This window comes from Myotis lucifugus, unplaced genomic scaffold (genome assembly GCF_000147115.1).
Source record: "Myotis lucifugus unplaced genomic scaffold, Myoluc2.0 scaffold_24, whole genome shotgun sequence".
Lineage (NCBI taxonomy): Eukaryota > Metazoa > Chordata > Mammalia > Chiroptera > Vespertilionidae > Myotis > Myotis lucifugus.
In genome coordinates this window covers 3,549,742-3,566,187 of record NW_005871072.1, presented here as the reverse complement: position 1 = coordinate 3,566,187, position 16,446 = coordinate 3,549,742, and the positions used below count along the sequence as shown (strand labels likewise).

Below are 16,446 nucleotides of genomic sequence, written 5' to 3'. Positions count from 1 at the left end.
CACAACCTCTCATGGCTTCTCCGTCTGCCCTGCCACTGAGAATTGACCTGCGTGCTCTGAAAGAAGGAACTTGGACTAAGTTCTCAACAGTTACACAGTGGGCAGGGTTCAAGGAGGAACCAGCCCTGATGTGATCGGGAAGAATTTAGAAAAAGGAACCCTTGTGCACTGCTGGTAGGAATGCAGACTGCTGCAGCCACTGTGGAGAACAGTATGGAGTTTCCTCAAAAAACTAAAAATGGAACTTCCATTTGACCCAGTGATTCCACTAGGAAGATATCCCAAGAAACTAGAAACACCAATTAGAAAGGATATATGCACCCCTATGTGCATAGTAGCACAATTCACCATAGCTAAGATTTGGAAACAGCCTAAGTGTCCATCAGCAGATGAGGGATTAAAAAACTGTGGTACATCTACACAATGGAATACTACGCTGTGGTAAAAAAGGAGTTCTTACCATTTGCAACAGCATGGATGGAACTTGAGAGCATTATGCTAAGTGAAATAAGCCAGTCAGATAAAGATAAATATCACATGATCTCACTCATTTATGGAATATAATGAACAATATAAACTGATGAACAAAATCAGATCCAGAGACAGAGAAACATCGATCAGACCATCAAACCTCAGAGGGAAGGTAGGGGAGGGTGGGGGTAAGGGGGAGAGATCCACCAAAGGATGTGTATGCATGCATATAAGCCTAACCAGTGGGCACAGACAACAGGGGGGGTGAGGGCATGAGTGGGGGTATGGGGGGGTAATGGGGGGATAAGGACACATATGTGATACCTTAACCAATAAAGAAATTAAAAACAGAATATATGGATCAGAACAATTCAGAGCAGTGGAGCTGAGCAGTGCTCCTGCTGTCTCTGACAACTTGTATTGTAATTTGTATCACAAAATAATTTGTATCCCAGAAGGTTAATAATTTTCTACATACTTATTTTACTTGGCAACATATATGAGTTAATATTTAAATGAGTTTCTAATTTATCTTCTTATAGTAATATTTTTTTTTAAATTTTGGATGTGTATATCCTTGATAATAAATATAAAATCTCTAATTCAATATGTAAGCTACGTGTTGTTCTTACTCTTATTTTTCTAATGAGAAACTGATACTAGCGATTAAACATGCCCCAATTCACAATAAGTGGTAGAGACAAAATTTGAAGACAAGTGAAACACATGTTTTTAGGACTAGATATAAGTATTCAACATATGAAACTGAAAAAAAGCCCTTCTCGTTACTGTGGAAATACAAAATACTATGAAGATTTTCCATAGCAACCTGCAAGAACATATTATTTTCTTTGCCGCATCAAACTACTTCTTCAGATTTTGCTGCCATTTGTCAATGACAGCATTCCTTCTATCTCAGTGATGGTTATATAAAAGTCTTTGTGCCAAAGAAAACTATGTCTGCTGCAAATGTCCTCATAGGCCAGAATAGATGGCATCTCATGTACTCTGAGTTAGTCTTTACTTTTACTAGAGGATTTGTTGCCTTGATCATATGCCTTGCCAGTGTCCCTGCTATTAATATTCAGCTAATTATTTTTTATTATTTTTAATTATCAATATACTACATGCTTTTGCCACATATATAGATAGATATTGAGGTATCGTAAGTCAAACTGATCTGATAAACATGAAATAAAATGTAAAATCTGTTGCTCACCACATCCCATTCCATTTCTTAGAAATAATTTGTGTTATTCTGGTTTATAGGGAATACAAACACATCCCATAGGTAACACATCTCTAACCTTCTTGCTGGCAATTAAGAAAAATAAGCCTAAATTGTAAGAAGTACTCTGCATACAACTCTCATTAATTTTAAATGGCCATCTTCAGTGTCCAACCTTTAGTATCAAAATCTTTCCAAAGACATCAAGCTGCAAAAGAGCAAAAGAACAGTAATTCCTCTTCCCTTTCTCTCTCTCTCTCTCTCTCTCTCTCTCTCTCTCTCTCTCTCTCTCTCTCTCTCCTCTATCTCTATCTCTATCTCTCTCTTCCCACCTTGCAACATGCTGGTGATAGAAGGGATTTGCCTTGATTTATAGTTTTGAAAAACAGTGTTTGAGAAACAAGACAGTACCAATAGTTCAGCAATTAGTATAAAAATATACACTAAAGAAAAAAGAAACTAGGAAAACAAAATATTAGAGGACAAAGAAGAATGGCCAAACAAATGGTCAGCATTTAACCTCCCTTTTAAAAATTATAAGCTGATTTTTTAAGTATGTTCTTATAAATTACAACTTAAAAAAATGGGTACTACCTAGTCTTCCTTCTTGAGTTTGCTGGAGTGGAGCAGCCCTGAGGAGGAAAGAGACTGCTGATAACGTAGTTAGGTGACGAATCACAAAGATCAGCCTCAGTTTCCCATTGAATTGAATTTGATAAGGTAATGTTTTCATTCTCTTTTTCTCTCAGTATATTATGGAATGTAATCAAATAATAGATACACAAGACAAATAGATACTCTCAGCAGCTTTCCATGTTCCATAATATCCTGTATGCTGAGGACTCCTGTCTGCTGTTCTCCTCTTCCATAACAGGCTACTTCACTGTTTTTGTTTTGTTTTGTTTTGTTTTGTTTTGTTTTGTTTTGTTTTATGTCCTTTGGTTCTACCATAGGTGAGATTTGAAGAGCAAAATGAGAAACTGTACTTAGGTGGTCTACTATCTTGATGAGAGAAACTGGTTTCTGATTATTTCCTTGTATTTTTATCATCCACCTTGTTTTGTCCTCTATGTTTTTTCTTATGTCTTTAAATTGTTTACCTACTAGATGCTGAAATATTTGAATTGTTGTTGGCTTAATATGATTATAATTATTTGCTATTATTTACTAGACATTTTTTTCACTCTTGATTGCTTTACTGATTTCTAGAACTTCACAATTCTCTTAACCCTAACCTTTCAATTATTTCACAGTTCAAATTGTTGAATACCTTAGAATTCTGTCAAGCATTTTTTTTTTCTAACATATTCTGATGATATATTTTGCTGTCAAAATTGTGGTAACACTCATAATCCAAGGACTGAAAACTATAAAAAAAAAAGGAACACATTAATCTCTGAGGTGAATATGGTTTAATTACTGCTCCAAATTGGTGAAAAATGATTTATATTTTAAATATTCTTGTATTATGGAAATATTTGAGTTACTACATAGTTTTAATAATTTTCCAGTAACTGGAGAGTTTATGAACTGCCTGGTCACATGATAAACTGTAAAGCAGAGTCATTCAATAATTGAAGAGAGTTATTACAATGCACGGCATGTATGAATCACTTTCTTACAGTGAGACTTGGAACACAGCCTGTAGTAAAAGGCACACTCTAATTTTTTAAATCATAAATTGCAGTTACATTAATATATAGCTTCTTATACCATTTAGCAGTGACCTGATGAGAACAGACAGGCTACTTTCTGGGAACTAATGTTATGTTATATTGTTCATTGAACATTCTACAAACTTTATAGGATTTTACAAATATCATCAACACTTTTACCTCTTAATATACAAGGTGTCCCCCCAAGTTTGAAAATTAAATGTATTTTAATAATCACTTCCTTTATAATTATTCACGGTGTTTTGAAACATATTGGGGGATACCCTAGATTTATAATTAAAATGATATAGTAAAAATGTACAGAATAATTTAATAAACATTTTATTTGAACCCACACATATACCAACCACAACTGTAGATATTAGCTCTTTTAGAATGAATGGCAAAATATGTCCTTGTCCTCCTGGAAAGGGACTTAGAATCTTGCAGGAGATAAACACACATAAGTGACTACAATATAACAGCCATGATAAATAGTGCAATAGACTCCAGTATAAGAAATGATGGGGCTTTTTTTGCTAAAGCACAGAGCAAGCAAGGAAGGAAAATTTATTTCAGTCTGACATGAGACCCAAATTGTGCCCAGGAACAAAAGAAACTGCAGAGTTGGATTCCAGAAGTGCAACTCAGGGAATATCTAAGGAACATGTAATAGTTAGCATTCTTCTAAATATACGTAGCAGAAAATAAGTTGGGCTAGTCTCCATTTAAAGAGGAATTTGTTGGAACATCCTGGGGCGTCTCACAGAACTCAACAACAGGAATCCTTCTAGAGATCTGAAAAGAGTTGGACTCGGATTCACGTGTCAACATATCTCTCATTCCCTATCTGGTTTCTGCTTATCTTTGTGAGAATGCTCATTAATTTTCCCTTTTCAAAAGTGCAACTTTCTTTTTCTGTTTCACCTGGCCAAACCTGGATATAGACAGTTTCTTGTTTTTGTAAGGGTTTCAGCTACTGTGAGAAATACTGGATTTCTTTTCTGATTCTATTTTGCAACATTTCCAGGAAGAGACTGATTGGCACAATTGACCATCTCAGGTCCCGTGAACTGGATAGAGGTTGTAAGTCTTGCTCCATTACTAGTAACACAGAACCAGCTGCAATCAAGTAAGTAAAAGGAAATGGGGCATTTTCTAGAATTTGAATGCTTGAGGCGATACTGTAGATATACACCAGAAGAGGATGGATAAGTTTGGTTAATAATCCTGGAAATGGCTAGCTCTGATGTTTGTTATCTAGTGATTACTCAGGAGTCAATTTTATTATATAGATTCATAATCTATGAATATTAATAACCAACAATTTTCACTAGGTTATGGGGTAAGCCCTAGCAAAAAGAAATGAAGATATTAGCACTCAACCACTGTATAATTTTCAGAGCCACATTCCAGTATTAGAGAGGGAATAGGGAACCTGGCAAAGGTACTGAAAAGAATTATCCAAAATATGGAAAGGGGCAAGTAATTGAATGCCATGATATCACATTTTACTGACTTTATCCTGTTTATTAGACTCTCCTTTCTTCTCCTTTGCCCAATTCTTTATGAGAAAAGCAGAAGATTGTTTCATTTAAAAAGGTGAACTGTGTAAATACAGGCTTCCTGTAGTCTAATTGTGGCTTCTACAAATAGAAATATTAACTCTGAGGTGATAACCTCTTCAATCTTTAGGTTTTTCAACTGCAAAACCTACAATAAATGAGATCATTCATGAAAATTACTTATTATAATTCCTGACACAGAGTAAATGCTCAATAAATATTAGCTGCTGCCAGTATAAATCTATAATTTCTATTTGGCCCATTTATTATTTTACATCTTCTCTATGGATAATAAACAGATTCAAATATATCTCATATGCATGTAATTGCTAAATCAATATGTCTAGTCGGTAATTCAAACCAAATCTTCTGATTAATGCCTGCTAGATGTGCAGTGCAGACACTAGGAGGGAAATTGGTAATCCAACAGACAGAATCCCAGCCATTCACTAACTCACATTTTACTAGTGCAATTTACTATGTAATTCATTCATCATTCATTCATACTTTTAATCATTTAACAATTACTCACTTAGCAAATGTATCCACTCACTGATTTAAAAAGTGAGAAACACCTGCTAGACAACACAGATATAGTCTCTGCCTTTCTGACATTTACAATTTTTATGAACAACAACACACAATCAGCACACTAATAAAAGTAACAGGATATGTTTAGAAGGACTTCTGTTGTGTCAACATTGAAGCTAACAAATAAAAACAGGACTAGAGTTTCAAATGAACACCGCATTTTTTAGTTCATATAGCTGTTGGTGTACTAGTAGTTGGGTCACCCAAATAACTGCCCCATAATTATATGGAAAAATACCAGAAACCAACTAAATACCATCAGTATCCAAGAAGAGTTCTGAAAGAAGAGAGTTCTTTCTTCCACTGTACCAACTAGACATTCTCCTAGGGATCCACTCATATATATGGTTTATTCTTAAAAAAAAAAAAAAGACCAACGTATCACTTGCCAGATACATGTTTACTCAACTACAAAACCCACCCTAGTGCTGTAATTAGTACAGAGTTTTGTGAGAGCTTCCTTGGGAGAGTTTTCTGTCCACCTAAGTCTATGAAATATTCACCTTTGACTTCCTTTCTTACATTATAGTGGGATACTTGACATGTGTCCCATTAAGTTTGTAGATATTTTATTATAGACTTTGTAGCCACCTCTGCTTATAGAAACATCTGAAAGTAAGAGGTTGTTTTAGGGGAATGTTACCAGAAGAGCGTGAAGAGACCATGGAGTAACGTGCCTTAAAAACAATGGGGTTACATCATTCCATACTAGAGTTCATGGTTCTTAAGAGAGATGTTAAATAACTCTGCATATTCCATTGGCTCCAGTAGATAATCAAGTAAATTAGCAGGGCTTGAGTCATGAGGAATACCCTGGCAGGTGAACTGAGACAGATCACTCAGAAAATTATGGTAGAAGTTGAGGAAAGAGATGACTGAAACTTAGGGTAGCAGCAATGGGTGTAGAGAGAAATTGATGAACTTGACATATATTTTTTGAGTTCTGTCTGAATTTCCTGATAGGCTGGATGAACTACAGGAAGGGTTTAAAGATGATTTGTGAGTTTTTGACTTGAACAACTGGGAGAGTTGTGCTAATTTCAGGGACACTGGCAGATTAATAAACCCAGGTAGAAATAATCATTTGTTCCATTGAAGTCATGTTCAATTTTAAATGACAAGAAGAGATCAAATAAGCAGTTATGAGAGTTAAATCCAGAAGGTAAGTGGAATGTTTGGACTTTAAAGGAGCAGGACTAATCTTCTCATTTAATAGGAAGGGAGACTAAGAAAATAATTTAGGACAAATATTGGCTTTGAGATAAGAATTTGAGAGCGTTCTTTCCTGTATATTTATATTTTCTCAAGCAATCTGAGATGAGGCCTTTAGCTGAGAGGAAAGAAGTATAGCAGTTGGATATTAAGGAAAGTGCTAAGGATATAAAATGGTTTCCCAAGTGGGAAATTATTACACTAGAGAGATATGTTACATTTCTAGGCAGCATCAAGTTCCTACCTGAGGTCTGAGGTCATGAATTTTAAGTAAAACCAGTAAGGAAAAATATCAAATTTTGCCTTGGGTAAGAATCTGTTCTGTCAGAGACTATTTTATTTATTTTTTAAATGCTGCCATAAGAATGAGTGAGGCAAAATAGCCTCTCCCCAGATGATTACCTGCACAACTCTGCTAAGTTAATTTATAGATTGAGTACATTTCATATTAAATACATTATACTCAATGAAAAAATATATATAATTTCTGGTGACAGATAAAGTTTACTAATTTGATGGTCATCACAACCTCATAAAGGTTATATTCAGAGGTTATTAAACATAAATTTTATTATTAAAACTGTGCTTTGGAAACCTAAATTAGCTACAAGTGCATTAGATGAGGAGCCTCAAGGGCAGTATAATCTTATTGTCATAATTTCTTTTCATCAAGTTAAGGAAGAGACATCATAATTTCTTCTCATCAAGTTAAGGAAGAGACATCTAGACAATTTTGATATTTCAGCAATACTATAAATAAAGTGATGGGGTAGTCTCAGCCCTTTTTTAAGCTTAATGCATGATTGGTTTCCTAGATTATGCTAATGTCAATCTGGTTAAGATGAAACTAAAAATGACAGACAGACAGACAAACAAACAAACCAAAAACAAAAACAAAACAAAACAAAAAAAAAACTTTGCATGAGATTTGAAAGACAAAACCAAAACAGTGTCTATTATAGAATTCTATGAAGGTCATTATGTTCAGAAATGGTGACAGAGTTGTGCCCCAGTCATTCTCTTTTTTCTACATTAAGTTTGTCTTTCCAACTGCTAGTGCAATTGACCAATAGTCACCCCATCACTTGGTGGTGGAGCTGCAGAGGTCCCTGCTACACAGAAGACCCTTTTCTTGAGCATCCCTCCCATGAGTCGCTTGGGCTTGTTTTACTTTTTTTCTATTATCTCTGAAAATTCTCCTGCTTTTACTTCTCAGTCCTTCAAGCAGAATGTTTATTAACTCTGACTCTGATCTTCTGATTTCCCTTCTGGACCTTCATTTCCATAGCCCTCCCCACTTTTATGTAAGCTTTAATTTCTATTCTAAATTCCTTATTATAGAAGTACTCATCAAGACTCTGGTTTTCTCACTAAGCTAGACAAATACAGTCTTTTTGAGTTACAGCATTTCTCTTTTTAATATTCAAGGTATAATTTCTGTGTTACACATAAGTGAAGACTTCAAATACTGTCATGGGCCTCCAATTGTTTATGCAAAAAAAACCAAAAACTACCTTTTAGACTTGTGATCAATGCCTCACACAGGAAGACAAAGTGCTTCCTTTGGAGGCAGCAGCTCTTACATTGGTTGTGGCAGATACTGATTTTCAGAAAAAGATATTAAAACAACTTTCTCCTAAAACTTACTTCAAATCAGGCAGGTACAGAATTTATGGCCATAAATATAGTGGCATGCATTTATTTGCCTGTAGTTAAGATTGTTATATCAGTTTTAAATGTTCCAAGAGGGTCCAGGCACTAGTTTATACTGAATATTAGTATATTAGTGAATTTGGGGGAGTAGTTTGTCACCATTACATGATAATAACTATGAACTAGAATGGAAGCATGAAAAAAGGCCCTGGAAGTAATTTTTAAAATTATTTTAAAGGTTTAGACCTATTTAAAGAATGAAAAAGAAAAGAACATTAAAGATAAGCAAACATTGGAAATGCATAAAATTCCTGAGCACATTAAGAAAAAAAAGTTAATCCAGCTGGCATGGCTCAGTGGTTGAGTGTTGACCTATGAACCAGGAGGTCATGGTTTGAATCCTGATCAGGGCGCATGTCTGGGTTGTGGGCTTGATCCCCAGTGTGGGGTGTGCAGGAGGCAGCCAATCAATGATTCTATCTCATCATTGATGCTTCTATCTCTCTCTCCCTCTCCCTTCCTCTCTGAAATCAATAATATATATTAAGTGTATATATATATATTAAATATATATATTATATATATTAATATATATTATATATATATATTAAAAGATGAAAAAAGTTAGTTGATACCAAGAGCTTGAAATTAAGATCAATTTTTAATTCATTCATAGTTGTATTATTTTATCACCTTCCTTTTGTCTCCTGTCCTCTTCCTATCTATCTCATAGGCACCCACTCTTGTCATTGTAAAAATATTTTGAGGTAGATGGGTGGATTAATTCTGCTCTTATGAAATTTGTGAGCCTGGAGGCAGGTAAGAAGCCTAAAAAAAATAAAATAAAATAAAATTTTCATTGGGCTAAAATCTAGTTCTGTTTATGATTTTTTTTCACTCAACATTGGGTTTCTGAAATCTATCAATTTGTATACATAATTTTGTTTTTATTTCTGCATAGTAATACATTATGTACATTTAGTATCCTTTACTTACGATAATTTTGATAAAGATGGTAGTCACCTCCAATAACTTTCTAATATGTAAAAATGTAAAATATAAGTTACAACTCCATTAGATGAGGAGCTATGAGAGATGTATAATTTTATGGACATAATTATTCTGGTTATAAAAATTTTCTTCTCATCAAGTTATGGAAGCACTTCAAAGGGAAGAAAAGGGGTCTGGGGCCCATGTGATCCTGCTTCAGAATTGAAGTGCTCCTTCAGATGGCACTGCCTACCTCCAGCCAGTCCCAGGCATCAGAGTGGGACTTGGACGTTATCAATGAAAGCACTCCGAAGCCTGAGTCATCCCAGGCGTGCTACCCGGGCAGGATTGAAAGGAAGTTCTGCTCTGACATCAACTATTAGTGCGAATTCCTTTAATAAAGTCTCTTACACTGTTTTTCTTTGTAATACTTTTCTCAGTAGCAATTTTATATTTGTGGCAGTGATTCTAAGAAACTGTAAGTTTTATGATGGCACAGACAATGTGTTTTGTTTTATTTATCATCTAGCTTAGGCTAATACAATGACAACTCAACAACTCATTAGCTTAAAAAAATAAATATTTATTTTTCACTCATGTTAATGTCCCTTACTGGCTGAATTTGACTTTGTTCCAAGTCTTCATTTCTGAACTCAAGCTAAAGAAGCAACCTCTGTCTGTGATTATCCACACACATGACGCATGGAAAAATAGAGATAGCAGAATCTCATAATGGCGTGTATATCTCTTGCTTAGAAGTGGCACATGTCATCCACACTCACATTTCATTGGTAAAAGTTAATCACATGACCAACCTGAGTTCAATAGGAAGTATAATACTCCCACAAGGATAGGGCTGATATAAAGCAGAAGGGAATCTTTGATGATATCATCTAACAGACTCTGTCCTCATTCAAATATTTAGTTTCTCTTATAAACACAGAAAATACTGATTTTTCCCCTTGGTGGATAATTCAGAAGGCCCATTTAGTGATCACATGAGCTCCAAAGTTTAGGACCTCATGATAGTTTCCACATATGATCTGAATGTGGTTTCTCTTGACACAAATGGATGGACTGATTGATTTATATTGATCACCTATGTTTGGGTCCCAGCATGCTTGGTTTGTAGTAGTTGCACAATAACAATTCACAAAAGGTAGGATATGAGATGGAAAGATAGTAGCATTTAAAAAAAAATGGAGAAGATGAATAAAGCAATCATTTAACATTGTAAGTATGAGGCAAGCTTGGTAAGGAATCTGAAGGGAAACAATGTGTCTTTTCACAAAACAATCATAGTTTACAAGAGCTGATACAAGTTTTTAAATTTTATTTAGGAAAAACTATTTTTAAAATATTTTGAAAAAGTAGATTTAAATATGCTTTATCTAATGCATATGCTTTTTTGATGTGGGATAACTTAACTGAAACGGAGGTTGCTCATGTTTCCATCAGAATCTTTGTTCTCACATCAAACACATAGAAGAATCTTCTCATTAAATATGACACTGGCAAAAGCAAACTTACAAACAGAGCATTCTGTCTTTACCCTCTGCTCAATGATTTATGATTGTGTACTTAAAGTATCTACCCAAAGCATTAAAATGATTAAGGGTTGTGCTATCACAAAACTAAGAAGTTAAAAGAATGATAAAAGAATTATGGAAGGGAAATAATAGAATTTCATTTTATGACTACATCGACTGTCTCTAAATTTTTGCTCAATTCTTTGGCTTCCTGATTTTTTAGGCGTACAAAACTAAATTAAGCAATTGTCTGTAAATTAAATTCTTTCTCACATAAGGAAAAAATGTTGAATATACCACATGCAATTGTGTACAGAGGCTTTTAAACTTTAATTCTTTTTTAAAATATAGTTTTATTGATTTCAGAGAGTAAGGGAGAGGGAGAGAGAGATAGACACATCAATGATGAGAGATAATCATTGGCTATCTGCCTCCTGAGCACCACCTACTGGGGATCGGGCCTGTAATCCCGGCATGTGACCTGACCAGGAAATGAACCGTGACCTCCTGGTTCATAGGTCGACATTCAACCACTGAATACACCAGCCTGGCATAAGTTTTGATTCTTTATGCCTCTCCTGTGACCAGTAATTAAGCAGACATAATGAAGCAATATCAATAAGTACTTAACTGAATTATTTGTATGCTTTGTGTTTATCGGTGTATTTCCTTTATCTCATTCAACATTCAATACACATATTAGGAATTTGCTATGAGTATCTCCTTGTGTTTGGTGTTGAGTTTTTTATTGAGAAACATGAAAATGGAATAAATTTTATACATGCAGTGTTCTGCCTATGCCATGCAGTAGATAAGAGACTTTGTGCAACTCAATCTTTCATGTGCTTCAGTTTTCTTATTTGTACTAGTATATACTAGGATATTAACAAACCTATCTCTCATAGTTGTTATTTTAAAAAAATGAATGTTTGCATGTTTGCATGAAATAGCACCCAAATGTTAGCTTTTATTAATATTGTTAGAAAATTACAATGCAGTGTGATTAACTGAAATATCAATCTGTATGGGCTATGAAAGAGGGTTTAACTCTCCTTTAGAATGAGCCTTCCTAGAAGAAGGAGATTTTGAGCTAACAATGGAAGGAGTGAAGATTAACCTGATTGGCAGAGCAGAAGACAAGCAGTCCAGGAAGAGAACCATGTTTGCCAGAGAATAACACATTCTGAAAATTGCATGTCATTGTGCATATCTGAAACCAAAGCTTCAAGGGAAAAGCTTCTGTAAATAATACTAGAAAAAATTTCTCAGGACCTGATCAAAAAGAACTATTTCAGCTTAAGTGTTCTTGTTTGTTTGTTTGTTTTTACCACAGCTTTTATTATTTTATCAATACATAGTAGATACCACTTTATAGAATAATCATGTATGGTATTTTGGAAAGTGGGTATCAAGAATAAAAATTTTAAGACAATAATTTAGGATGCTAGTATAAGAATCTTGGTAAGAGTAGGGTGGCCTTATACTAATGTGGATAACATGCATTGGAGTGAGAGGAATTATATATGAAGGAGATTTTGGAAATAGTACTAATGGCAGGGGTAATTATGAGAAAATGATGACTTATCCAGGAATTGCAGAAGAGTAGATTTCCCCCCTAACTCTAAAGCAACCAAAGATGAGAGGAACTAGAAAAGTGGGTATCATGACAGCCATGGAAATCAGAGAGCGTTAAGATGGAGAGGGTCATTAGCTATGCCATATTCTACTAAGTACCAAAGAAAAAGGATAGAACAAATTGAAACTGGTGTATAGAATTCTGAAGGTGTGACAGTAATAACAACCTTTCCTAGAGATGTTCCAGTGAGGTGATAATAACCAAAATATTCCATTACATTTAAATATAAATGGGAAGTGGTGACCTGACTCTCTCTCTCTCTCTCTCTCTCTCTCTCTCTCTCTCTCTCTCTAAAATCTGTGTATATGTATGTACTAGCATATATAGGGCATCCTAAAAAGTGTATACAAACTTTAACAGCTGATAGCTCACTTAATTTTGAAAATGACCTGTATGCTAATGAACACTGATTTTAAAATTATTAATATATACACATTATATATGTGTATATATATGCATTATATATATATACACACACACATTATATATATATATATATATATATATATATATATATATATATATATCCTCAGAATTTATTTTGGCAAACATGTGTGTATGTGTATATTTTTAAAGTAAATGTCCAAGAATAACAGGTGGCCATTAACAGAGTGGGGCTCCTGAGACCAAAAAGTGAGATGGATTCAATTCTGAAGGAGGGATCACTTGCAATTTCCACTGAGGAAAGTAAAACTAGGCAAGGATGAGAAGGAAGGTACATAAACATACAGGTATGGGGCAAGGAATGTGATTAGATCCCTATTTCTCTATTTTTTCTTTAAATATGAAGGAAAAGTAATTTGCTGAAAGTCATGGAGGCAGAGCAGTAGCACAGGGAAGGGCCCTGAACTTTAAGATAGTAGAAATACTTGGAAATAGCTTAATCTGATTTAGTTCAAGACAACAATAATCAGGAACAAACAAGCCTGTACTCAGTTGACATTTCAAATTTCAGATATTTCATAAAACCATAAAATAGAACTGGTTTCACAAAATCTTAAGTGTTGCTTGTTAATTATTTTTTTTTTCGGACAATGTTTTATTGGGAATGGTAGTGTGTAGAAGAGAAAAGGCAATGTAGGTTGTCCTGATCAGCAATTAAATTTTTAAGGCTCAGAGGTCTAAAAGAGAAAAGGTTAAGAGTCTTTTCAAGAATGTCATGAGGTTTTTGGCCTTGGTAAGGGAGTAATGGAAAGAAGGAATTGACAGCCTGGCATAGAAAGAATTTGGTTATAAGGTTAATGATCTCAATGAGGGAAAGGATCATTTTGTCTTCATAAAAATAAAATGGAGCAAGAAGGTGGAAAATTTGAGTTTACATTTTTAGGGTGGAGTTTACATTTTTAAAGTCTGGAGAGATAACCAGATCTTTCAATATATCTATAGAAACAGGTTTCAACGGAGTGAGGTGAAACACATTGACACCTAATGGTAAATTAACTCTATTTGCTGTCTTCATATTATAACCTAGTTTTACCTTCATTATTATCAGCTCATTTGACCTACTCTTTCATAATCTTCCCAGAACCATAACACAAGTAACTAAAAAAAAAATGGTCTAAATTCAAAATTGGCATCAATTTAGAATAATGAGGAATATATGAATCCTGACTACTAAACATATTAGCCATATTTAGTAAGTCATTGACTTCTCTTAGCTTCAATTACTTTAATTTTAAAAATTGTGGTAATCAATATGTTATTATTGTAAGAGTAAAGTTATATAACATGTCAAAGCACTATGTATCTGATATCAATGTTTACAGATATTTATTTATCATCATCATCATCAGTATTATCCATAGTTGGAGTATCCATACAAAATAAACACAGATGTTCAATATATAAACTGAGACTAATCAGATATGACTAATCTCTTCTCCACCCAGGAAATGTGAATTTATTAAAAATTGTTAACAGATTCTCAGAGGACAAAACTTGTACTATTACCTTTTGCAATCTGTCTACATACTAATGAAAGCTTGTTTGTTGTCTTATAAAAATTTAAAATAAATATATGTAAAATTGTATTGTATTGGAAATATTTTTAATAAATAATGAGTGATTATTGGTCTTGTTTGGGCAAGCACAGTGAAAAGCATGTAAGTATCATAATTGAGAACAGTTTGGAATTGTGTTTTGCTACAGGTAATAGAAATGTGATCTCCAGTGACTCCTCACATAAGGAAATAGCCTGACAAAGGTAAACATCCCAGACCTACAACAACGGCTCTATGGGGTCAGTGATGTCTCAAGTTCCTCCTCCCATTCTACTTCACCATCTTCAGCAAGTCACCTTATGGGTCCAAGTAGTGTGCTTATGACTTAATGTTTGCCACACATGCCAGACTAAATACAGGGATAAATAAGCAACAGATAGAATTAAGGGATGCTTATTTTTTCCAGAAATCTCAGCTTATTTTTTCCAGAAAATTCATTAGCTATAATTAACCCACAGAGGAGGCTGAGAAATGTAGTTTTCCAATTGGTCACTTTGTTACCTTAAACAAAATGGGGACTTTGGTAATAAAATGTAGATATTTAGTTTGCAATCAACAGGGTCAGACACAATTAATGTGTACACATTTTGAATTTGTGAGGATACCAAAAAAGAAAGGTACATGAAATATTCTACATAATCATTGAATTGCAAATCTACTTAAAAGCTTTATGATTATCGAGTGGTATTTAATCAATATGGAATAGTAATTAGTTAAATATGTATTAATGCACTAATATATTTTGAATAAAGTAATGTTTTTAAGTATAAAAGGTATATTTGTATATTTATCATATTTTAAACTTCTAATCAAAGGTTTAGTTACTCTGCAAATAGTTATCTTATATTACTTGCCTTTTAATATACCTTTTCTTTTTAATGTATGATGTGTTTTCAATGCTGAAATCTATAAAATTAATGTTTCATTTGTTAGTGAAATATTTCAGTGATACTCATGGTAATGTCTATCAAAGTGGTTGTAGCCTCAAATTAACCTTAAAAAATGTTTACAGTCAAACATTGTTAGGTTATTTTAGTAAATACTGGTGGTTTCTGACTACTAGGACAGATAGTGGATGTATACAACCTTCCCAATCTCGCCAACATATTATAATAAAAGTAAGTCTCAGACTGGATTCTGATAAGCATGAAAATATTATTACCAAGCAGTACAAAACTAACTATGTAACGTATTCCATAACATTGATGCTTGTTCTTTTCTAGGCACTTATGCAAGCACCTTGAAACTTTCAGTTCATTCTAAGGCAGCTAAAATGATAAATTGATGGCAGGATCAACCAGGCTTCTACTTGGATAAAGAGTCTTTGGTTAAGAAAGAGATCAAGAGAGATGTGATGAATGTAGTATACAATCTTCATAGACATCTACATATCATGAACATCACTTATTTCCCCAAAATAAAAATAAAATGTTTATCATATTAATTATGAGCCTTTCATTTTATAGTTTTAGTAATGTATAACGAGCTTATATAAAAGCTCTGAAGTATGAATCCTTGATTAAGGGCTTCAAATGTTAATTAACCACCTTTGAATTGTGTGTTTTTAATTAGGGTCCTACAAATGTTATCTAACCATCTCAAGGTATATATTAATTTGAATTCTCTCTCTCTCATTCATCCATACACATATACCACCTATTCTATATACTGAGTGTATCTTACATTTCATACATTTGATCACAGGCCAATTGACCATTGTACTGAACAGCAACTCAGGATCGGAGGGAGGACATAACCAATGTTCAGAGGGCCCTGAAGCACCAGCTGAGGGCCACAGCAGGCCACATCAGGCCACATGAGCTCAAGAATGTCTGAGGAAGAAAGCAATAACACATTGACAGTGACCAAGCTATGTACAAACGCTCAGACCAGCCATGTTTCCTGACACCAGTCAG

The 16,446-nt window shown here is 34.1% G+C and overlaps 1 long non-coding RNA gene across 2 annotated transcripts; it reads left to right on the top strand.

Moving 5' to 3' along the window:
* Positions 1-4,230: 4,230 nt before the first annotated feature.
* Positions 4,231-15,891, top strand: LOC111825398. 2 transcript variants are annotated; one of them, XR_002828557.1, is made up of 3 exons: positions 4,231-4,486; positions 14,679-14,733; positions 15,754-15,891. It is a non-coding gene; the product is annotated as an uncharacterized LOC111825398 (long non-coding RNA). The 2 variants fall into 2 exon arrangements; XR_002828558.1 differs by having other exon boundaries at positions 14,679-14,769; positions 15,754-15,884.
* Positions 15,892-16,446: the final 555 nt, after the last annotated feature.